The sequence below is a fragment of the Propithecus coquereli genome, unplaced genomic scaffold (assembly GCF_000956105.1).
Source record: "Propithecus coquereli isolate 6110/MARCELLA unplaced genomic scaffold, Pcoq_1.0 Scaffold701, whole genome shotgun sequence".
NCBI lineage: Eukaryota > Metazoa > Chordata > Mammalia > Primates > Indriidae > Propithecus > Propithecus coquereli.
Genome location: NW_012153075.1, coordinates 523,543 through 548,685, shown reverse-complemented (window position 1 = coordinate 548,685; position 25,143 = coordinate 523,543).

Here is a 25,143-nt window from a genome sequence, read left to right as displayed (position 1 = left end):
GGCTGTCACGTGACCAACAAGAGGAGCAGGATGAGGCCACAGGCAGTCTGACTTCAGAGCCTAAGTTTACAAGTGCTAAACCAAACGGCTATTCACGACCCCCCAAAATCCAACATCCTTCTGTGTCTACACTTCAGTCCCACAAGGAGACGTCATTTCAGGCCAAAACTCACTGACAATCATTAAAACAGCAGCTAACGTGCATTGAGTGCTTACCTTGTGTTCAAGACACTTTAGTGTTTAATCAATTAATAATTTTACAGGGTAGCACATTAGTGTCCTAGGGCTGCCAAGCCAAATGACCACAAACTGAGGGGCTTAAAACAGCAGGAATTTGTTCTCTCACGGTTCTGAAGGTCACAGTCTGAAATCGAGGTGTCGGCAGGGCTGGCTCCGAGGCGCAGAGGGAGGGTCTGTTGGGCCTGCTGCTCCCCAGCGGCTGGTCACTCCAACCTCTGCCTTCATCCCACGTGGCCGTCTTCCCCTGTGCGTCTGTGTCTCTTAAGGACACCAGGCAGATTGGACTTAGGGCCCACCCTAATCCACTAAGGCCTCACCTTAAGTTGACCACACCTGCAAAGACCCTATTTCCAAATAGGGTCACAGTGGCAGACACTGGGGGTGACTTTGCACACATCTTTTTGAGCCCTCGATCCACTCCGTAGGACCCTTGTTGGACAGATGAGGAAATGAGGCCTGTCGCTGGCGGGACTGGGGCTCGAGGCTGCCACCCTCCAGAGCCGGCTCTGGCTCCCTCCCCCAGAACTTTCTGGGACTCGCTGGGGTTCTTCCAGCTCAGAAACGAGGACACTCGTTGCCCAGGTCAATCTGTAAAGCCAGGGCCAGTCTGCTCAGGTTCCAGTCTCCCTGTGAAGTGATCTTAACCCCGGATGACAATTCTGATCGATGACAACCATTTCTTTACGTAACTGACCAGGATTTTGGAAAAGACGACTTGCTCTTTCTCTGCTCTTTCCAACCTCAACAAATCTGGAGCACAACATGGGAAACTCCAGGTGCAACAGTGAAAATGAAACTTTCCGCTAGTTAGCTGATGAGAGGCAGGCCAGGGACAGCTTGAGTTTGTCCCTGCAGAGGGACCCCCAGACGCCTGCTGTAGCCCCTCCCCCAGTCTCAGCATCCGGAACCCGCCCGGCCCATTCGCACCCAGCCTCAGTGCAGAGAAGGAAGAGAGGAGGCGGACGCCGAGATTGCCCTAGGAGAATAAAACCACACCCGGCAAATGGCGCACAACCAGGACCGGCACGTGGGAACCACCCTGTCCCTGCCGCAATGAGGCAAGACAGAGAGACAGGATCCCTCCCCAGACTCGGCCAGATGGCTCTGGGGAGAGCGTGTGAAGCCAGCTGGGGACACCAGGAGGGACGCTGCTGCCAGGTCCTGCCCCCCAGTCCAGAGAGGCCGGCACACAGGACAAACTGCCCAGAGAGGTTGGCAGGCCCTGGCGACTCCTCGGCCAGCTGGAGGCTCTCCCCAGGTGGCAGCGGAGGGAGCCTTGTCCACATGCAGCCACAGGCCGGAGTTGGGGGAGGTTGAGGCTTTGATCCCGGCCCTGCCTCTATGGCTGGAGCCCAAGCATTTTCCTGTATGTAATTACGGTAGCTCTGGCCGCCAGGACGTCGGACAAGCCTGGTGTTCTCTGTTGGACTAGTAAAGCCTCGCTCTTTGCTGGGGAAATGAGGCCTCTCCAATTATTCCCAGAAGAAAAACCTCTTAGAAAAAGCCAGAGTGCAGGCAAAGGAAGGTGTTTCCTGCCTGCATGGGGATAGGGCGTGGAAACCCCCAGCTCCTTCTCCAAAGAGACCCTAAGAAGGGCTTTGTGGGGCGGGGGCGCCCTGGGAGAGTGGGGCTCTCCAGGGGCCTCTCCAGTGCAGGACAGAGGAGCTCTTGTCTTGCAAATTGGCAGGTGAAATTGAGCATTAAGGAAAAATTGGCCTGGCCTGTCAGGGAGGAGGCAGAAGGCGTTTGGCCTGGGTAGGAAATACAGCGACGAAAGGGAGAGGCAGAGACGGAGCCTTTCACAGGGGGCTGGGTTCCCCGAATTAAGGATGACAGGGCCCTGCAGGACTTCCTCCGAGGTTGTCCAGCGTGGGTTCCGGAAACCCGAGGCGGGGATGCTTAGATTACTGCTCAGGACCATTCACTTCCTCGCCCACAAGAGGCAGGAGAAACAAACCTCCCAGCAAGGGACCTTAGCCACTGTGCTGCTGGGCTCCCCGGGAGGCTGACTCCTGGTTTGCAGGTGTGGGGGGTGCGGGGTTCTAGGGAAGCGACAGGACCCACCTGCGGGCCAGGCCTGGGCAGAGGGAGGAGTAGGTCACGATGGGGCTTCAATAGAGGCCTCAGCTTCGGGGCTACCTGCAGGGACAGCCCGAATCCTCCTGTGCCGGGCGGGGTGGAAGGGACGTCCCTGGCTGTCCTCTGCCGGAACAGAGCTCTGGGCCTCCAAACCCCGCACTGAGCGGCCAGGGGAGCTGAGCTGCTGCCCCACACTCTCATAAAATGTCGTAGAATTATGCACCGTAACCACACACGTTGGTCTAAGATTTAGCTTAGAGTTGTAGTGACACATCCGTTTCTACCAGACAGCGTATTTTAACGAGCTTCCTTCCGTAATGCAGGGGGGTTTGTTCAGATGGAGTCCCGATGTCCCCGAAACGTCGTTCTAAGTGGATTCCCTTCGCTGTGCCTGGTTCACTTGCCCTCATGTCTCTGGTCCCCACCCCAGCAGACGTCACTGACGATCACAGAGCACGTCACACCCCCTCTGACGTGCGGCCTTTTCCAGTCCCCTGCCTCGGTCTCAGATGATTTCTCTGGAACATTCTCCTGGCCATTGCCACGCCGGGTCGGCTGTCCCCCACACCGTGCTCACCCTGTCGTGGTACATGTCATACCCTCAACGCTCCTGCTTCCTGTCCTCTCTCACGCCAGGGCTGCGCGGCATGTGTGTGCAGGCTGATGTCCCATTCACCACGACCCCCAGGGCCTGGCACGAACCTGGCATATAGCGGGCGGGTGTCACGGAGCTATCCCCAAGATTCCTTCCATTCTGCCTTGTGGTGATTTAGACAGAGGTGGGGGAGGGGTTGAGCCCACCCCGAGGTCCAGGTGTGAATCTTTGTCAGAGAAACCAGCCCAGGTAAGTCAGATCTAATCCAATCAGAGCATGTTCTTCCAGTGACCGAAGGGATTGATCGAGGAATGAGTGTGTGACCCAACTGCAGCCAATGATGTGTGACGGGGGTGTGCTAGAGGCTTCTGGGAAAGAAGAGGCCTCTCCTAAGAACCAGCCCTTTCTCCTTGTGAATAGGGTGGTGTGTGGAGGTGATGCCCGGAACTCCTGCAGCCCTTTCGCAGCCAAGAGGGAGGCCAGCCTGAGAGTGAGCTAACCTGGCAGAAGGCAGAGCAGACAGAAGGAAAGAAACTGGGTGCCTTGGTGACACCATTGAGAGCTGCACCACACCAGCCCTGACACCCACCCCATCTCAAGAACATTCACTTACATGGATTGTCAAATTGAGTCCTTTATTGTGTAGCCAGGACAGCTGGGCTCAGTCCAACTTAGCTGGGGTCTCTTTGCTTTGTGGTCTTGGGATCCACAGGTCTTGGAAACAGATAACCTGGTTCAATCCCCAACCCAGCACCTCCTCCCTGTGGGGTAAGTCGCTTCCCCTATCTGAGCCTCGGTTTCTTCAGACACAAGACTTGGTGAGTAAGAGATGCCTCCAGCTTAGATGTCACTTAATCCTCACAGCAACCCATGAAACAGGCATATCATCACCCCATTACCAATGACAAAGCCGTCTCTGGGAAGTAACGGAGTGCTGCCTCCCTCTGTCCTGCTGAGTCGACGGAGGAAGTCCCCGTTACCCCCGGAGTGTGCCCTTGGGACCGGCAGCCTCATCCTGAGAGCAGCCCTGGGCACTGAGTTCCCAGTGGCTTCAAAGGGAGCCGGAGCCAGCTGAGCTCCCAGGGGGCGCGCAGCAGGCCCTGCCGCTGCCAGACGTCAGGAGCGCGAGGCGGCTTTGGTCTCAGGCTGCGGCGGGTGGAATGAGCTCAGCTCGGAGCCAGGCCCTGCTGGGAACCGTGCTGGCATTTCCTTGTTTTGTCAAGGCCACCGAAGCGCCCCAGAAACCACATGCAGAACAAAGTCTCCGGGTGCTGCCTGGAAGGCGAGAGGATTAGGGAGAGGGAGAGGGGAGCACCGCCATGAGAGCCGCCGCCGGGGCCTGGGAACGTCTCCCGGCCTCCCCTGAAATGCACGCAATTCAGCGCCACCCGTACTTCTCGTTCCAGTCATCGCAGCCCCTGGGCCGGGTGCGGGCACTGAGCCAGGGGTACCGGCCAGGGGTGCCGGCCAGAGCACTTCGCAGACTGAGCTGGGCCATCCTCAGACCCTGGAGGGCGAAGAGGCGGGTTTGGATGAGCCGCCGGCACCATTGTTCTCGTCACCGGGACGGCTGTGACGTGGTGTCAGATGAAAACCAACTGACAGCACGTAGACGGCAAGCGGAGTCCAGAAAGAAAGATGCCAAAATGCCAAGAGCGGTAGAATGTGAGCCTGCAACTGAGTCTTTATTATTTTATTTGTGTATTTTCCAAGTCTTTTTAAAGGAACCCGTACGTCCTTTGCAAACGGAGAATCTAAACCTAACAGACTCGGTCACAGATGCCGCACGCGGCCAGGCCCAGGGCAGCGCGGCTGGTCGGAGGGGCTCGGGCGGCTTCTCTCGGTATGAACTGCGGCTGCTGCGCGGGGTTCCTTGTGACAATTGCAGCTTCCCGGCCTCGTGGGAGGGGGGCTGCTGACGGCTTCTCACCCCATGTGTGGAGTCTGGTCCCGGAGACCCAGCCCCTCCAGGCAAGGTCACCAGCCCGCCAGCCCCTCGGCCCTGCATGCCCACTGGCCACTCTGGGTCGGCCTGGCTCCGTGCGCAAAGTATGTGCAAAGTGAATGAATGAATGGACATTACAACATAAACCTTCTGGGGGAGCAGAGTTGGTGGGATGGGAGGGGGAGGGCAGCTCAGCATGGAGACAAGCCCGTGTCACAGCTCCTGGGACGGGAAGGCCACTGGGGCAGAGGGGAAGCAAAGGACTCTGGAGAAGGAGAGGCCCAGGTTGAATTCTGCCTCTGCCCCTTCTCATGTGGCCCTGGACACGCTGCCTAACTTGGGCAGCCTCAGATTTATGTGCAACAGTGGTGGAAGATGTGTCCCTGTGGCGTCATCACAAGGATTAGATATGATACATCAACATCTAGCACGTAGTATATGCTCACTTAACACCACTCTCAAGATAATGGAAGGAACAAAGGAGCCACCCAGGCCGCGGCCCCCACTCCTGGTTTCACATTATGATCATCCAGGGAGACTGCTGACCGACACCAGAACACAAGCTCCCTGGAGAGTCACTGATTCCAGGTGGGCAGGGGGAGGCTGCTGGGCATCCGATGCAGACGGGCCCGTCAGGAGCTGAGGCCCCCAGAGGAGAAGCATTTATGGGGTGCTCAGTGGGTGTCATTTCCTCATCTGACAATAGCCCTCCCAGATGGATGCTATTCTAGTCCCCGTTTTATCAGCTCTGACAGGTGAAACTACTTGCCCCAAACCCACAGATAGCTTTTGGCAGAACCAGGATTTGAATACAAAAGTGTCTAACTCTGAAGCCCAAGTTCCTGCCCTACCCAGTACAGACTCGAGCGTGTTTTCACAGCGGGTCTCGGCAGGGCCTTCAGCTGGAGCAAAGTCTCCCTGAAATACCTGGGAATAACTTTCAGCATCTCAACTCCACATGACCCGTGATGCCTGCGAGTGTGTGTGTGTGTGTGTGTGTTGGAAACCTGGTGCTTTTGGCTATGTGACATTGGGGAGGCTTTGTCCCCTCTCTGGGGAGACTGGAAGTATCCCTGGACCCAGAAACCCTGGTGTTTTATTGCCCGACGTTTTGTTTGGGAGAACAAAAGCTGAGCAGGTGGGCGTGAGTGAAAAGAGTTCTCACCTGGGGCCATCCTAGGGCACCCCCCCACCACCTGAGCAGAAGGCAGGCGTCTCTGGCTGCGCAAAAACCAGTGTTCAACAGCGCCACCGTGTGGCCACCAGCTAGAACTACAGCCCAGGGAAGGGCCCAGACATTTCAGAACCCCCCCAACCTGCAGTTTGATGGTAGCTGACCCCCGCTTGGGCCTAGAACACTCCCACCCTCTTGGACAAGAGGGAAAGTGGGACTCTTCAAGAGGCGATACCAGACTTCCTACCAATAAAAACAAGAGGCGCATAAGTGATTGCTTTTTAAGAAACGTAACGGGCCCAAATGCTATGGTCTGAATGTGTGTCTCCCAGAATCCCCACGTTGAAACCCTAACGCCACGGCGATGGCGCTAGGAAGTGGGGTGTTTGGGAGGTGAGAGGTCATGAGGGCAGAGCCCAGGTGTCTGTATAAAAGAAGCCCTAGAGCTGCCACACCCCTTCCCCCACGTGAGGACAGCAAGAGGCCACCGCCTGTGAACCTGTTACGGCAAGTGTCGGTGACCGGTCCCAGGGGAATAACCGAGCGGCACACAGAGAGTTGAAGGGTCAGAAAGTTTTATTGCCGGCGGCCCAGAGGAGACAAGCCTCCAAATTCTTAGCACCTCTTCCGGGTTTTTGTCAGGCTTTATACTCTCTTTTTTGGGGGGTTAGTCTTATCCAATAACACACACAAGTATAAAAGTTAACCAATTGGTAAAAGGATTAAAAGTTAGCCAATTAACAGCAGTTTTTACATGCAGTACAGTTATGATAGGTTTATAACAAACAGTATAGTTATGATAGGTTTATAACAAGCAGTACAGTCATGACAGGCTTATAACTCTGCTTAATTGTTTTGTGGTTTTAGCTTGCAAAGCTGACAGGTGTCAGCGTCTACTTTAGCTGCTTTGCGGTTTTAAGCAGAACTGGCATGGAAATTCCCCAACAAACCGAGAAGGATCCTCACCAGACACTTAATCTCGGACCTCCATCCTCCAGAACCGTGTGAGAGAAATCCTGTTGTTTCAAAGCCACCCAGTCTGTGCTACTTTGTTATAGCAGCCCAAACAGACAAGACACCACATCTGACCTCCATTCTGGGGAAAATGGGTCAGATGATCATACTTCACAGGCCCCACAATTTTTTAAGTGTGTCAGGGGGTAACACATCCCTGGAATCATCATATATGTCCATGAGAAAACAATATCTGATTTACAAACGTTTGATTAACACGATAATACCAAAGCCCCAGCGGTGGAAAGCGGGGACACATCTGCGCCTGGGGACGCCGGCCCAGCCCTGACTCTGCCACTTCCTCCGGCTCTCTGTGCGTGAGTTCCCCAGAGTCTCTTCTGGCCTGACCCCGCGGCTGTGTTCTCTTGTTGTTCTGTTTTTCTGACAACAGCTGGTTGCCAAGGAAACCACTCTAGAGCCCAGAGTCTGACCCTGCAAGGAAATTCAGTTCTTGCTCATCTCTGTGTCCACAGCAGCCTCTTGGCGTGACCTCAGGAAACCCTGGCAAGCCCCAGGCAGGGAGCCCACCGCGCCCGCAGCCGGAACCTTTCCCTGGGGGCTGAGCACAGCTGCGAAGAGGAGGCAGGGCTGGAATGAGACAGCCTGTCATCCAGCCCTTCCTTTTTTAACGTAAACGTCGTATGAGAGCGGAACGTTTATGAAGTGCACAAGTCCCAAACATGCTGCTCGGTGAATCTCACGAACGGAGCACCCCCGTGTCACCCCCCCCAGAAAACAGGAAAGGAACATCAACCAGCCCCTCCAGTAGGGGCGGCCAGTCCGCTGCCCTGCCCCCGAGGAGTAGCCGCAGTCCTGACTTCTACGTCAGAGATTCCTCTCGCCGGTGTTGAACTTGATGTGCGTGCAACCCCACAGGGTGCCGCCCCGGGTCTGGACTGTCTGCTCGACACCGTGTTGCCTTGTCCGCAGGGCCGTGTCACGTTCTGTTGCATGACAGGCTGCAGTTCACTTGTCCACACGCTACTCATGGGCACTGTGGAAGCTTCCAGTTTTTGTCTCTAATGAGGGATGTTGCTCTGAGCACTCTTGTCCCTGTCTTCGGGTGAACAGATGTTGACATTTCTCTTGCGTACATACAGCTGCCCCCCTTATCCCTGGGGGGTGCGTTCCAAGACCCCCAGCGGATGCCCGGAACTGCGGATAGTACTGAACCCTATATATACATAAAAATAATGTTTTTCCTATTCATATATGCCTAAGATAAAGTTTAACTTACAAGTTAGGCATGGTAAGAGATTAACAATAACTAATAGTAAAATAGAGCAATTATAACAGTCAATAACAGCTTGTCCTCATTGGTAGGAAGTCTAGTATCACCTCCTGAAGAGCCCCACTTTCCCTCTCGTCCAAGAGGGTGGGAGTGTTCCAGGTCCAAGGCGGGGGTCAGTTACCGTTAAACTGCAGCTTGGGGGAAGATCTGAAATGTCTGGGCCCCTCCCGGGCTGTCGTTCTAGACAGTGGCCACACGGTGGCGCTGTTGAATAATAAAAGTTGAGTAATAAAAGTTAAGTGAATGTGGTCTCTCTCTGGAATTTTCCACATCGTATTTCCAGACCACGGTTAACTGAGTGAGTGAAACCGTGGAAACCCTAGAGAGGGGACTGCTGTGCCCAGGGAGTGACGTCGGGTCACGGAGGATGAACACAGTGGACACTGCCACGGGGTCTTGCAAAGCGTCGTAGCACACTTCACTCCCATCGGCGCTGCAGCTGCCCCACGTCCTCGTCAGCACCTGGTACTGTCCGTCCTCCTCTTAGCCGCTGTCCCACCCCTCCCCAGACCCCGCAGCCGGCCCCTCTCCAGCCCACCCGACTCGTCCTAGGGATGAGAACAGGGGCCTAGAGAGCGCATGAGCCTTCCCGGGCCACACAGCAGGCGGGACACTGATGAGATCCTCAGACCCCACACGCGTCCTGAGCTCTTTCCCCAGCCCGAACTGCCGGAACCACGGTTCTGAAAGTGTGGTCCGTGGGCCAGCAGCACCGACATTGCCCGGAGCTTGTTACAAACGTGTATGTCCAGGCCCCACCCTGCACCTGCTGAAACCGAATCTCCGAGCGTGGGGCCCGAGAACCAGCACCTTAACCGGTACTGACCCTGTTCTGGGCGCGGGCCATCGCCGCGGACCTGCAGGAACGTCGTGCAATTCTCCGGTTTGTTCACTAGAGGGAGCCAGTGCCCCGGCGACGCGACACACTCCCGGAGCCGCCAGAGCGCCCCAGACAGCAAGTCTCCCTCGGCCTCCACGAGACCAGGCGGCTCACGGCCCTGCTTGCTGTCTAGGGGGATCCTCAACCTGCCGGTGGTGTTCGGGAAAGGGAGCGTTTTCACTGCCACGGCAGGCAGGAAACCTGAGTGTTGATACCACCCAGGCACCCCGACCGTGGGCACGCGCGTCTGTTGGATTCGCTGTGCAGCCTCAGCAGAGCCCTTCCCCTCTCTGAACCTGTTTCCTCATCTGTAAGGCAGGGCTGTTGTACGCAAATGGCTTTTGAGCCCCCAGCCCCCGCCTTTATATTTTATGAGACATCTGTTAATGTCTGCAAATCATTAGGAAAAAACAGAGGCTATCTCATCAGGCGGATGTTGAGAGGTTATTTTGGATGGTTCTGCTGTGATTCCACCTGTTTTATGGTATAGTTCCACGAATCACATGCTCTCTAGGCAGGGACCGCAACTGGAGGTGGTTGTGCCTGCATGTGAGGTCTGGAGCTATGGCAGCCATTTGGGCCCATGAGGGGAGATACTCAAGGAGAACATGCTGTGGAGGGCAACACTAAAAATGGAAAGAACCTAAGTCCTTCACCGCGCCACTGACTTGCTGAATTAACCAACCCCAGGGCTTCCCTACCTTGGAACTTCTTGTGATGTAAGTTAATAAATCCCCTGGTCGCTCACCCCAGTGTGGCTTGGGTCTTCTGTTCCTTGCAGCTGAAGGCACTCCCTCTTCTTCCTCTGCCCTGCTTGCCTTTCATTATAGGCCAATTGTCTGTCTAGTGGCTAAGAAAGGTGACTTTCTTGTGCCAACAGCTATGAGCACAGCCTCAGACAAGGGTTCTCAGAAGACAAGGGCCTGTCTTGGGACGTGAGGTTGGAGAGACAGGGCAGAGGTGCCAGGGAACTGACAGCAGCCAGCAGTAGTCACAGAGAGGGATGGGCGGTGGGGCCATGAGTGCTCTGGGACCCCAGCATTCACAGTGGGCTGGAGTGTGGGTACACCAGGGAGGGCTTCCTGGAGGTGGGTTTCCAAATATCATGGCGGGGGACCCTAGTGCATCCGATTACCAATGCTGCTACTCCTCTGTCACTCCTTGGAGTAAATCAGAGGAGATTCCTTAACCCGTCCAGGCCATGGTTTGTCCGTCTGTAACAGAAACGCTCCCCTTCTGGGAATTACACCCCTCCACCCCTCTCTCTCCAACCATGAGGTCCCACGCGGAGCTGCCACATTTCCCATGTGGATGGCTGCACTCCCTAGACCACGGCTGATTGCGACCTGCAGAACATTTTCATCACCACAGTAAGTTCTACGAGACAGCACCGCCGTAGCGCGTCCCTGAATCGATCCCTGACCGTCTGGCTCTTCATTTCATGCTGATTTGCTGGACGCGGCTGCCTCTCCTTAAGGCTGAACCGGTTAGAGTGGCAGTATCCTCGTCACGTCGATGAGCATCTTTGCAAACCCGCAGTCCTCAGAGGGACTGCTGCTCTGCCCCTGGAGGGAGCAGGAGCGTCAGAACCCACGGAACAGCTCTGCCCGTCTGAAAACAGCGCCCACCGAGTCCATGTTTCTGGTAAAGCAACTGGTAGCTATTTCTGAAGATGCCAAGACTCAGGCCCCTCAAAAGTGCAATTATCTTATTGCGAAACTGTAATCAGATTCCCCTGAAATAACAGCTTTGCTCTCCCTGGGCAGAGCCGATGGGCAGTCACGGAGCTGGTCAGAGCCCTGTGTGGCTGCCGACTGAGCTCGCCATCACCACGGGTAGAGGTTAGAATCCAAAAGATTACCTCACCCCCCAAACATCGCCCCTCCTAAGAACTTGGCTGCTTTTCTTACTGCATCAGCCCTTTGTTAATTCTTTATTTAAGACCGTACACAGCTGGCTTAGAAAGGCAGAGAGCAAGGCCATGTGTGCTTGAATAACGATGGCGATGGCGATGATGATGGCGATGGGGATGGTGATGGTGATGGTGATGGTGGGGATGGTGATGGTGATGATTAAGTTAATGATAATGATCTAAATCACCATCACTGCCCTTCACTGGTGCTTGTAACATCTCATTTGGTTTTCTCCCCAGCCCTGAGAGGCCTGAACTTCTAATCCACGGCTGCCTCCAGGAGCTGGGACTCGCTCAGGCCCTGCAAGAATCTTGTTCCACAGGTTTAAGGAAGAGAAAGCCACAAAGTGTCATTTCTGTCATCAGATTAACAGGATCTGTTTCCATTTGGCCAGTAGAAATGACATGATGCGCCAGTTAAGCCAGCTTAGAGCATTCCCCTAGAGAAGCCCTTTGGCAATGATGAAATTTGGTCAGGGACTTCATACAGTAAATCAGAATTAAACACTCAGGGAAGGGACCCAGCTCCCCGGGTTCCTGCGTGGAGGGAGGACACAATCTCTTGCTTCATACAGCAGCTAGGGTGTTTGGCATATGCTGGGCGCTCAGCTTCCCCCCGGCATCTCCTGCACGTCTCCTCCTGTCCTGGCGTCTGCTTCTCAGAGGATGTGAACGAGACGCTCACACACCTGTTGTCACCTGGGCGATGCTTCCAGCGGGAGAAGAAGGTTTCCCCTTTTCAACCCCTCTGTAGCCTCTGCCTAGATCGGCCGTGACCGTGTTCTTAGAACCGATGTTCAGACAAGAACTTTGCTGGGGAAACATGGTGAAGTCTTGTAATCTTACCAGAAACTTCAGAAGTATTTTCAAAAAATATCTGCTCATAGGCGTTCATATCAGGAAAGCCTCTGGCCAAACCGTAGCCTGCAGAGCACCGCAGGAGCACGCAGGCACCTCTGGGAAAAGGACGTTTCGTCATGACTTGTGCTCACAGAGCACATCCCCAATTCAGGAGCAGCATTTCAAACAACTTCTTAGATAACTCAACACATTCTTCCTCCTCCCCAAGACTGGAGTTTTCAGAACCCACTAGCAACCTTTTGGTTCATCTTCTGGTTTCGATGTGCTGTCCTCCACCTTTGAAAGAGGAAATGGGCAGGGACCTCGGGGCGAGGTTCTGTTTGTTTGCTTACTTTTTTAAAATCGTTAGTAGTGACGACCGTGGCCGCGCTCTGTCAAAATGCTCCCTGCCCAGGGACAGATGGGCTTGTCTGTCCTGTGAAAGGCGTGTAGGTTGTAAGGAAAGGGAGATAAGAGCAGTCACTCAAGGGATGCAGATCTGGACTTCCATGGGGCTTGGGGAGGCCAGGAGAATGCGCCGTGTTGTTATAGTTATTGGTATTATCGTCATCAACTGTGTCTGCACTTTGCTTTGTGCTTTACCTGCAAGATCACATCGCATCTTCCAGGACGTATGATGTACCCATTTTACAGATGAGCCAACTGACTCTCAAGGAGCTGACACTGCCTCCAGGACATGTGAGGCTAAGGCCCTTAACTGCTGCCCCCAGGAACCCCATCGTGTGTCCAGCACCCTGCCAGACAGCACAGCCCCGGCCTCTGATCTCACAGGGTCACCCACCAGCAGGAAGATGGGCCCCAAACACCCAGGTCAATAGGAACCGGTCGTCCCAGTCATGGCCAGATGCTGCTGCAGCCACAGCCTCAGTTCCAACATGAACTCACTGTGTGGTCTTGGACAGGTGACTCCCCCTCTCTGTGCCTCAATCTCCTCACATGGAAAGTGAGGTCTAGATGCCAGACAGTGGGGTGGGTAAGAACTGGGGCTCCAGAGCCAGACTGCTGGGGTTCATATCAGGGCTCTGCTGCTTCCTGCTGAGTGATCTTGACCAGGTTACTCAACCTCTCTGTTCTTCAGTTGTCCCATCTACAAAATGGGCATAAGAGTCACCTGCAATAGACTTGGTGTGAGGATCAGAGACCTTGATCAACATAAGCCCTTAATAAGCAGTAGCTGTGGTTAATTGTACTTAAAACTAAGGGATGAAGGGAGCTGAGCTCCAGCCTCCCCTGTAGATGTGTAAGTCTGTGACCCACCTGTTCTAGCTACGCCTTCTGCATGTGACTCAGAGCTTGGCTTCGCGGGAAACCCACTGAACACGTCCAGGCGGCCAATCTGCAGCATTCGCCGTGGCCAGCTGTGGAAGGCCACACAGCGTGACTTAATGCACAAGGCGTCCAGGACAGAGGCGGGCCCTCTGCCAAGCGCCTTCTCCCTGACTACCCACCCAACATACAGTTTCCTCCACGAGAAAATGGCAGTGAACCTGAAGACGCAGCAAGAGACACTGTCCGAAATGAAACATAGAGAGAACAACGACCGAAAAGAAACGAACAGACCACATGCCAGCCGGGGGACGTGGAGCGGCTGATGTCTGGGTGCGCGGAGGCCTGCGGTTGGGCGAGGGGCAGGTAGGAAACAATGCAGAAAAAATAATGTCTTAAAAATATCCAAATCCCATGAAAACTCTAAACCCACGGATCTAAGAAGCTCAACAAATATCAAGCATGAAAATCATGAAGAAAATTACAACACAGTACATTGAAACCAAATTACTCAAAACCAGTGATAAAGATTAAATCTTAAAATGAGCCAGAGGTGGAAAAAAACACATTAGGAATAGAGGAACAAAAATAAAAATAAAGAAGGTTTCTTGTCTGTCACTGGAAAGTTTTTTTTTTTATACCCTATGTGAAGCAGCGTAAGAACGTTCGAAGACAGACTGTGGCAAGTAAGATATGTACACGATAAACCATAAGGAAATCACTCGAATATCACAGCAAAGAGATGAAGCTAGTAAGCCAGCATGGAGATGAATGTATCAGTAGGATAACGTCCCGGCTAAGAGGAGGCAGGAAGAGAGAGAGAAAGGAGTAAAGAACAGAAGACACAAAGAGAAAATACCTTGCAGGCTGGTGAATCTAAACTCAACCACATCAACACTCATTAAAATAATTAAATGATTTAAGTATCCAACTGAAAAACAGATCTTGTGAGATTGTATAAAAATGCAAGCCCCAGCCGTAGTCTGACCACAGGAAACCCACTTTAAATATAAAGACACGATTGGGTTAAAAGCGGGCTGGGTAGGGGGCTGGGGCAGGCTGGGAGAGAGACAGTGCTAAGCTGACACCAATCAAAGACCAATCACCAGCCGGGCACGGTGGCTCACGCCTGTTATCCTAGCACTCTGGGAGGCCGAGGCGGGCGGATCCTTAGAGCTCAGGAGTTTGAAACCAGCCTGAGCAAGAGCGAGACCCCGTCTCTACTAAAAATAGAAAGAAATTAATCGGACAACTAAAAATATATAGAAAAAATTAGCCAGGCATGGTGGCGCATGCCTGTAGTCCCAGCTACTCCGGAGGCTGAGGCAGAGGATTGCTTGAGCCCAGGAGTTTGAGGTTGCTGTGAGCTAGGATGATGCACAGCACTCTAGCCCGGGCAACACAGTGAGACTCTGTCTCAAAAAAAAAAAAAAAAAAAAAACCAATCACCAATGAATACGGGGAGCAGGAGTGGCCGCGTCAATCTCTGACAAAGTAGATTTATAGCAAAAATACCAGCAGGGAAGAGAAGGCCATTTCATGACGATCAAGAGGTCAATTCATTAAGAGGACATAACAAGGCCGGGTGCGGTGGCTCCTGTCTGTAATCCGAGCACTTTGGGAGGCCAAGGTGGGAGGATCGCTTGAGCCCAGGAGTTCTAGACCAGCCTGGGGTGTGCACCTGTAGTCACAGCCACTAGGGAGGCTGAGGCAGGAGGATCACTTGATCCCAGAAATTCGAGGCTGCAGTGAGCTATGGTGACACCACTATATTCTAGCCTGGGCAACAGAGCGAGACTCTGTCTCAAAAAAAATAAATTTTTTTTTAAAAGAGGACATAACAAGCCCATATGTTATTCACCTGATAACAAAGCTTCAAAATGCAGGAGGAAAAACTGAACTGCAAAGGAAATAGACACACCCGTCAGAGATTTCAGCTCCCCTCTCTTGGTAGCTGACACAACAAATAAAGTAAGTTAGAGCATAAAAGGCTGGAACAGCAGAATCACTCAGTGTGATCTAACTGGCATTCGTAGAACACTCCACCCAACGACAGCAGAGAACACGTTCTTTGAAAGCACAGGCAGAACGTTTACCAAGGTAAACAGTATTGTGGGCCGTGCCTCAATAAACTCAAAGTAGTCAAGTCCTACGGCGTATGTTGTTTGACCACCATGACACTGAAATGATCAATAATAAAATGATCTCTAGAAAAATCCAAGACTTAGAATATAATTAACACACTTCTAAATAACACACAGGTCAAATGAAAATGAAAACAGGAGTTAGAAAGTATGTTCGACTGAATGAAAATGAAAACACAGCAGGTCACACTCTGAGGGTGACGCTGCAGCAGCACTTCGGGGAAATTCGTAGCATCCGGCCCGTATAATAAAAAAGAAAAAAAATGCCCTGATGAGTGACCTCATTTCCAGCTAAGACACCAGAACAAGCGGTACAAATTAAACACAACGCAGGCAGAAGAAAGGAAATAAAGATCTGAGCCGAAATGAATGAAATAGCAACATCAAAGAAACCAAACCGGTTCTTTGATAAGATCAACACCATTAATAAACCTCGAGCCAAACTGATCAGGAAAAGAAGACAGGAGATACAAATTACCAAAATCAGGAGTGAAAGAGGTAACATTAAATTCTACAGAGTTAAAAGTATAAGGGAGAATTATAAACAATTTCAATAAATTTGACACTTTAGGTGAAGTTGACAAATTTCTTGAAAATTACAAATTAACAAAGCTCACTCAAAAGGAAAATATCTGAATAGCCATATATCTATTAAAGATAGGGATTTTGCAGTTAAAAACCTTCACACAAAGAAAACACCAGACATGAAATGAGTTTACTTTTCAATTCTACAAACATTTAAGGAAGAAATAATATCAACTCTTCACAAACTCTTTCATAAAATTGAAGAGGAGGGAATGTTTGCCTACTCATTTTATGAGACTGGTATTACTTTAATACCAAAATCAGACAAAGACATTATAAGAAAAGAAAACTATAGACCAATATCATTCGTGAACCTAGATTATAAGTTCTTAACAAAAATTGGAAAAAAAACCAACAATACATAAAAAGAATAAAACAACATTACCCAGCAGGGTCTATTACAAGAATATAAGGTTTGTTTAACATTCAAAAGTCAGGAATATAATTTATCGTATTAACAGACTATAAAAGAAAATCATTTGATCGTCTCTAAAGATGCTGTAAAAGCATTTAAGAAAACCCGACATCCATTTCTGGTTAAAAAAAACAAACTCTCAACAAATTTGAAATAGAAAGGAACTTCCTAATAAGGGCATTTAAGTTAGCATCACCCTGAATAGTGAAAGACCAAATGCTTTGTGCTAAGGTGAGGACGAAGCAATGACGTGCGCCCTCGCCAGGTCTGTTCAACATTTTCCCAAAGGTTCTGATTCGTGCAGTCGGGCAAGGAAAAGAAACAAAAGGCATCCCTGTTAGAAAGGATGTCACAGATGATGATGGTCCAGGTCAAAAATCTAGTCAAATCTACAAAAAAGCTACTAGAACTAATAAGTGAGCTTAGCAAGACTGCAAGTTACAAGACACACATACAAAAATCAATTTTATTTCTATATACTAGTAAAATCTAAAATTTAAATTAAAAAACGATATCATCGGCAGTACTATTAAAACATATGAAAACCTAGAGACAGATCTGTCAAAACGTATGCAAGCCTGCACCACTGGACACTATAAAATATTGCTGAGAGACCCTAAAGAGGATGAGACACACCATGTTCATGAATCAGAAGACTGCCCAGCACAATCTCAATTAAAATATGGGCTTTTTAAAAAATAGAAACTGACAGTCCAATTTTAGAATTTCTATGGAAATACAATAGACCTAGAATAGCCAAAATGACCTTGGAAAAGAAGAACAATGTTGGAGGACTCACACTATCTGGTTCCAAGACTAATGGTAAAGCTACACTAATCAAGACCGTGGCACAGGTGTAAAGACAGACAAGTACATCAGTGGAACGGAAGAGAGTCCTGAAATAGACCCACACATTTATCAGTCAGTTGATTCTTGACAAAGGTGCAAGGGCAATTCAGTGGAGAAAGATGGCCTTTTCAACCAATGGTGCCAGAAAATTTTTATATCTATATGCAAAAAACCACTTCAATCCATACATCACATACAAAAAGTAACTCCAAATGGATCATATACTTAAATGTAAAACTTAAAACTATAAAATATCTAGGAAAAAACCATAGGAAAAAAAGTTTTGTTACCTTAACTGAAGATTTTTTAGATATGACACCAAAATCATGACCCATAAAAGAAAAAAATTGATAAACTAAACCTCATCGACATGAAGAACTTCTTTTCTTTGAAATGCACTGTTAATATCAGAAGAGACAAGTCAAAACGTGGGAGAAAATATTTACCAATTACCTACTTGATAAAGGATTTGTATCCAGAATATATAAAGAACTCTCAAAATTCAACAATAAGAAAACAACCCAAGTTTTTTAAATAGACAAGAGAGTTGAACAGATAATTCACCAATGAAGATATATGGAAATCAAATAAGCCTGTGAAAAGATCCTCAATGTCACAGGCATTAGGGAGATGCAAGGCAAACCACAATGAGACATCAGAATGTCTAAAATTAAAATGGCTGAACATTCCAAGTGTTGGAATATAAGATGGTGCAACCTCTTTGGAAAGCGGTTTGGCAGTCTCCTAAAAAGTTAAACATGCGCCTACCATATGACCCAGCCGTTCCACTCCTAGGTGTTTACCCAAGAGAAATGAAAACTTATGTACTAGTTTTCTATTGCTGTCATAAATTACCACAAACTTAGCTGCTAAAATAGCATGCATTTATTATCTCACCATTTTCTTGGGCCAGAAGTCCAGGCAGTTTGGTGAGTCCTCTGCTCAGGGTCTCACAGGGCCTAAATCAAGGTGGCATCAGGACAGTGCTCCTTTCTGGAGGCCCTGGGGACATCCACTTTTGAGCTCATTCAGGTTGTTGGCAGAATTCCATTCCTGGGGCCCTCAGTCCGCTGTCCCCATTTCCCTGCTGGCTGTCCCTTAAGTTTGCCCGCGTAAGGTCATAACGTTATCCCCATAACGTCATTCCCTCCATCTTCAACCCAGCAATGATGCATCGAGTCCCTCTCTGACCCTCGGCCTCCTCCAGCCAGAGAACATTCTCTGCTTTTAAAGGCTCATGTGATTAGACTGGGACCACCCAGATAACCCAAGACAATCTCTCAATCTTAAGGACCATAACCCTAATCATATCTGCAAAATCCCTTTTGCCATGTGATGTAACATATTCGCAGGTTCTAGGGATAAGCACACGAACATCCAGGGGCAGGAAAGGGAGGGCATTCCACCCGCCACAGTAAATGACATCCATGCAAATACTTGTACACCGATGTTCATAGCAGCTTTATTTGTAATCACCGAAAACTGGAAACAACACTAACACGTAAGTGGATAAACAAATTGTGGTGTATCTATATAATGTAACACTACTGAGCCATTGACTCATGCTGTCTTAGTTCCTGCTGCTATAACGAAATATCTTAAACTGGGTAATTTACAAATAATAGAAATTTATTTCTCACAGTTCCAGAGGCTGAGAAGTCAAGATTAAGGCATCAGCAGATTCCATGTTTGGTAAAATCGTACTCTCTGCTTTGTACATGGTACCTCTTCCTCCCATGGTGGAAGAGGCCCAAAAGGGACGAACTCACTCCCTCAAGCCCTTGTATAGGGCACTGTCCCCTCCAGGAGGGTGGAGCCCACACGACCTAATTGCCTCCCAAGGCCCCACCTCTTAGTAACATCACCTTGGAGGCTAAGTTCCAACATTTGGGTTTTGGGGGACACATTCAGACCATAGCATGCTACGACGCAGATGAATCTCAGAATAATCGTACTGAGAGAAGCCAGGCGCCTCCCCTAAAAAGAAACCAGTACAAACCGTAATTCCATTTGTATAAAACTCTAGAAAAAGCAAACCAATGTGTAGTAACAGAAAGCAGATCCGTGGTTGCCGGGGGAGGGTGCAGTGAGGAAGAACAGGTGACAAGTGCAAGCAAATTTTGGGGGTGACGGGTCTGTTCATTTCCTTGGGTGTGCGATGGCTTCGAGGATGCACGCATATGCGACAGCTTATCACGTGGGACACCTTACATATGTCTGGTTCATCGTACGCCCACTGCACTTCAGCAACGAGCTGGTGTTAAAAGGCAGTCCCCTAAGATGGGGTACGTACTTCATAAAAGGAGGGAGAGAGAAAGCTCCGGTGTGGCAAATGTTAAGTCGTTGAAACCAGACAGGAGCTACACAGGTGATCATTGCACTCCTCTTTTAACTTCTCAAAATACTTGAAAGTTTGCACAATAAAAAAGTAGAGGGAAGGATCACAGGCTTTGCAGTCACACCTCCAAGGAACAAAGTCCGATTCTGTCATAGCATGGCTGTGTGAGCCTGGGCAAGTGACAATGTCCTGAGCCTCAGTTCTTCATCTGTAAAATGGGCCTGTTCATCACGCCCAGCTCATTGCATCGTGAGCAGCAAGCTAGGTTTGCGGGGGCAGGAATGCAGGGAATGTGCCCCCATGGTAGTCTTCATTAGTAAGTCTACCTCCCTGCTCTGAGAGACACAGAGACTGAATCAGAGAGGTTGAGAGACTTCACAGAGGTCACACAGCAAGTGCCAGGTCTGTATGTGGCCATGAAATGCTACCTTTTGGGGACACTCTCTAGTTTCTACACTTCTTAGAGCCCTGAAGTAAATAGATGATGCAAATAGTGGTGAGGCCACCCCACCTGGGATGAAGTCCCGCTCCGGCCAACAAAGGAAGCAGGCTTAACACCCAGACGTATTTTTAACAGGGTGGAGATGTGTACTTTGCATATCTTCTTGTCTTTTTCACAGTTTGAGGCTCAAGGTCCCAACCAAAATTAGCCTTTTTTTGTTTGTTTGTCTAGACAAGTAAAATCTCCTAGGCTCAGGTTTTACTGTCGCAACTCCCTAGCGTAGAGGTGAATCCTGATAAATACATTCCTAAAAATGCATTTATTCCTTTACTTCTGTCTGTACGGAAGCCTTGTACCTCCAGGGGTCAGAAAGGGCTGCCGGGCGCCATGGATGTGCCAGCCCAGGGCCAGAAGCTGCTCTTTAGAGATGCGACCAGCGAGGGGAAGCTTTTCTACCAGATAGAAATCATTCCCCTCTCGACGTGTCCCGAGACACACACACAGTAGGTCCCTTTAGCATCTGCAGAGTGAAATAGACCAGAGAGCCACAGCTTCCCTCTGTGAAACCCCGCAAGGAGTGAGATCCAGACGTGACCAGGTGCGTGTTCAATAAGCCACAGGCAGAGACAAAACGGCAAACGCCCCGCCTCCCCGGGCACGCGGGAGCAACTCTCCAGGCTCCTCCAGTGCCCCCGTGTAGCCGGCACACGAAGCGTGGGATGGCGCCTGGCCAGGCCTGTCTCCTCGCCTGATGGGATCCACAGGGCATCACACTTCCCGACCCGGGAGGAAAGTCACCAACTGCTAACTGACCGGACACGTAATTGCACAGCATGAGAAAGTGCCTGCTGAGTTAGACCTGTGATGCCCTGGGTGTTTATGGCCTCTGATGGCAGTGACAAGGGACATTTGGTGACAAACGATGGTATTTTCCTTCTGTGACATCAATTTCGGAAGGTCACAAATGTGCCAGGGTGTTCTCTGGAAAGTGTGTTTTGGCTCAGCCACCCGTGAATTCACGCTGCTGGGTCCAGACAGACCTGGCGTGCGCTCCTCCCTGCCCCTGCCTCCTGTGTGACTGTGGCACATGATGGGGCCTCTCTGAGTCCAGCCCTGTTCCTGGCTCTGCCACTTGTTAAGTACGGGACCTCAGACGAGTGGGTCTCTGCAAGGTCGATGTCTTCAGTGTAAACAGGGATGGGACTAGCCATCGCCACCCACAGAGCAGCGGCATTTATCACATGGGGGTCACTGCAGCCTGAGGCCGGGGCCTGGTCCACAAGCAGCAGCCCACAGAGCAGGCTGTGACTGCAGTTGTCCCACTGGGGCCACACGGAGACAGTGGGGAGTGGACCTAAAGGACGTGGCCTCCGAAACCAGCAATCTTGGGGGTGAAGCTTGGTTTTCCCACTTGCCACCCATGTGGGAAGCGGGGAACGGGGGGGCCCTCTCGAACTAACCCGTATTTTCCTCCTCTGTAAAGTGGGGCTATAACAGCACCCATCACACAGGATTTGGGTGACCCTCCTCTTTGAAGCGTGTTATGCACTTAACGTGTCAGTGCCCTGCCTGGCACTGAGACCTCGTTTCATGCCTTCTAGCACTGCCCATCACAGAACCACTCCAAGCAGCTACGCCCATGCACGTGCCCCAGGACTGAGGCGGTGACCACATTCCCCCGACCCCTGCTCCGAAAGTCCGTGCATCATCCATTACGCTTCTGCAGCTCTCCAGGTTGGTGTGGTGCCAGAGCTCTCATGCTGGAGACTGGGCCACCCCCGCCATGATCTACCAGGTCTGCAATGATGGCAACAAATGGCTTTTCTGTAAGGTTTCTCACATACGAGCCATAGGGTCATGCCAGCTACTGACCTTCTGGATACTTCCCCTCCACTCAGTGAATATTCAGTTACCCAGCTCACAGGGTCTCCCACTCCTGCCAGTTCCATCTCTTATCCGAGGTGAATCCCATACCTACAGGATACCCTGTCCTCTTTTTCTTAGATAAGAGTTTGTCATGTTCCCTTTTTGCTGTGGCTGCCAGGAAGCTCAGAGCTGAGTTTTATGCTCAGTGTCTTAATTTCTTTATCTCACTCACCTTTTTCTCCACTCTGCTTCAGTAACCCACAGGCCCCTTCTCTGTCTCCAGAATCCCTAACTCAGATGTCCTCAGACCTCAAAACCCAATTTCTTCTCCTAGTGCAAAGGCTCAAATGCAGTCACAATACCTCTTACCAGCCTCAATATGGTCACCTGTCCATGGGGCTCTTTATTTCTCTCCCATCTTCCCTGTAAGCGAAGCTTCCATATCCAGCCAAGACTCCTTTATCTATAACTTTGCTCAGGACCTTGGCACTGCTCGGGCCTCCCTGGCATTCCAAGGGAACTGGAAGTCACTTTCTTCTCACAGGGCTATCGGATGGGCTCTTGTTAACCCAAATGTTTTTTTTAATTTAACTATTGTCTCTGGGATAAAAGTAGATGCGCCCCCCTTCCCTTTGCAAAATAGTATGGTCATAAATAACACTTTCTCTTTTAAGAACAGTAGGCAGCTTCTGACAGCGCAGTGAGAGGCAGCAAGACCGAAAGCTGGAGGGGAGAGTTTCAGAGAGAATTCGCTGCTGCTTCCATTCCGCCGCTCGTGTAACTATGCCACCAAGAGAAGGAATTCTCCTAGTGTGGATAAATGTGATCGTTTACTTTCTTACAGACATGTTAAAAATCTTTTATATGTTTTGGTTGTTCTAAGAGTTTTGAAGCATTTTGGATGATTATATAAGTCACAAAATAGCTACCGTAAAAATGAATTCTTTTTTTAAATGGTGTGATTTGATGGGAAGGATTCAGTAGTGAGTCACCAGGCACGCTCCACCGTGCACCAACCTCAAAGCCCGGACAGCCTCCCCTGTGATGGCAGTGCCTGCCGTGGGCTGTTTCTGTGAAGCAATTAGAGTCATCTTAATGGTTTACATTAAGAGGATGTTTCCATTTCCATAAAAACCCAAACAAAATGTGATGCTTTTGGTTAAACTTTTTCTGCAGTTGGTACATAAAATGAGAGAGAAAAAGAGAGAGGAGACCAAGCGGAGATGGACTGGGACATGGTGATGTGCACAGTGGCCAGGACCCTGGCATCATTTTACCCACCTCCTCCCCTTGCAAATGGGGACAGCAAGGCCCAGGGGACCCAGGGACTGACAGAGCCAACAGCAGACCCAGTAGTTCTTGGTTCCGGGTGTGAGGGTATAAATTGACATGGGGGGCTCTGAGGCTCCCATGTCCAACAGACCCCACGTCTACCCTCTCTGCAGGTGAGCGAAGGGCCCCCCTCAGGTCTCCCCCAGCAGGGCTCCCAGCGCCTGGCCAGGGTTTCCATCCCGTCCAGGTCAGACCACCCTGAGCCGTCACTCCGTTTCTCTCCGCACCGGCTCACTCGCTGCGTGAAATTAGCTCAGCCCCGAGTTTCAGGAACAAATACCTGCCACCTCCTTCAGTGACAAGAAAAAGAAGCTAATGTGGACTTTCCTCCTCTGCTGCCAGCCAGGCTGGGCCCCAGCAGGGGTGCAGGGGAGAGCTCGGGGAGGGGACTGGGGGGCTGCACTCCATCTGGGGTGCCTGGAGGCAGAAGGAAGGTCCCAGGGCAACTATTCTCCCATACTGAATATGTACCCTGTTGTTCTTAGGGTTCACAGTGGCTTTACACACTTGCATTTCTGAACTTTGTATTGAAGAGCGGCACAGGTACAAAAAACACACGCATCCTGAGTGCACGGCTCAAGGAGCTTTCACACCTTCAGCACCAGTAACGGCACTGCCTAGAGAGACAGAACCACATCAGCAGCCCCGAAAGCCCTCATGTTCCCTCCCAGGTCCCCAAGGGGAGCCCCGATCCCAACGTCTGACAATGTAGATCATTTTGCCTGGGTTTGAAATCTGCACAAACGGAACCATGGTGTGGACTCTTGTATCTGGCTTCTTTTACCACATATCAGTTTGGGGAATAATCTGTGCTATTGTCTGTAGATGTAGATTATTCGTGTTCATTGCTGTATTCTATAAAGACACTGCAATTTGTATGGCTCAATGATATGAAATTGCCATTTTTGTAGGTTAAAAAGACAATAAGAGACTTAGCAATTTCATATGATTCCTCCTAGCATTTATCGATCAATTTGGTAAAGACGTGTGCTGGTATCATGTTATCCTCTCATTCTGGTCTTTTTTCTTCTTTTCTCACTTGTCATTTGTTTTTGAAATCCATCTCTGCGTCTGCCTATGCACCCAGTTTGAATGCCTGTGCGGTCGGGGCACACCCCCAAGGCCCGCCCCCTCACTGAGGGATGCTGGGGGCTCCCGCACCCCCCAGCATATAGAACACCATCATCCGAGTCCCCTGATGAGCCCTGGATGGGAATTTCTCAGGTACACATATCCAGAGTGCAGTGGTGGGGTCATTTGTATGTTCTTGGGAGGTTGCATGTTTTTTAAAACACTCATCCCATTGATACCATGTCAGCCCAAAAGACAGAACAGGGACCAGGTGGTGACCAAGTGTCCTGGGCAGTTCAGGGGAGCACGGGGAAGTAGCCAGGAAGAATGGGAGGGGGGACCACGACCAGCCAGCAGGGGCCGCTGCCGCCTGTGGGATCCTCCCGGAGGCTGCAGAGGCCAACAGATGGCTGCTGTTCCAGCCGCCAGCCTGCCTCCCCAGGGACCTCAGTCACCATCTGGAACTAGCACGAGCCCCTGGGGTCCGCCTCTGGGGGCGCTGGGGGATGAGGTTCACGAGAGTGTGCCGGGAAAGAGGAGGCCCCTGCATCTCACACTTCTGCACACCCAGGTGTGCTCTGCCATGGCTGGGCCATCAGGAAGGATTGCGGAAAGCCGGGAGATACATGGGGCGCATCCCCAGCACGCTCCAAGCTCTTGGCTGAGACAGCGCTCTTTATGGCCCTACTTGCAAGAGTAAGAAAGAAAGTGAAAGTGAAAGTAGAACAGATCTTTGCAACATAGGCCCAAGGCAAACTGCCCCCAGGGGACAATTGTCCCTCATCCAACGTCATAAGCAGGCGCTGACATCATTTGAATGTCATTTGGGCCTTGAGGACAGCCC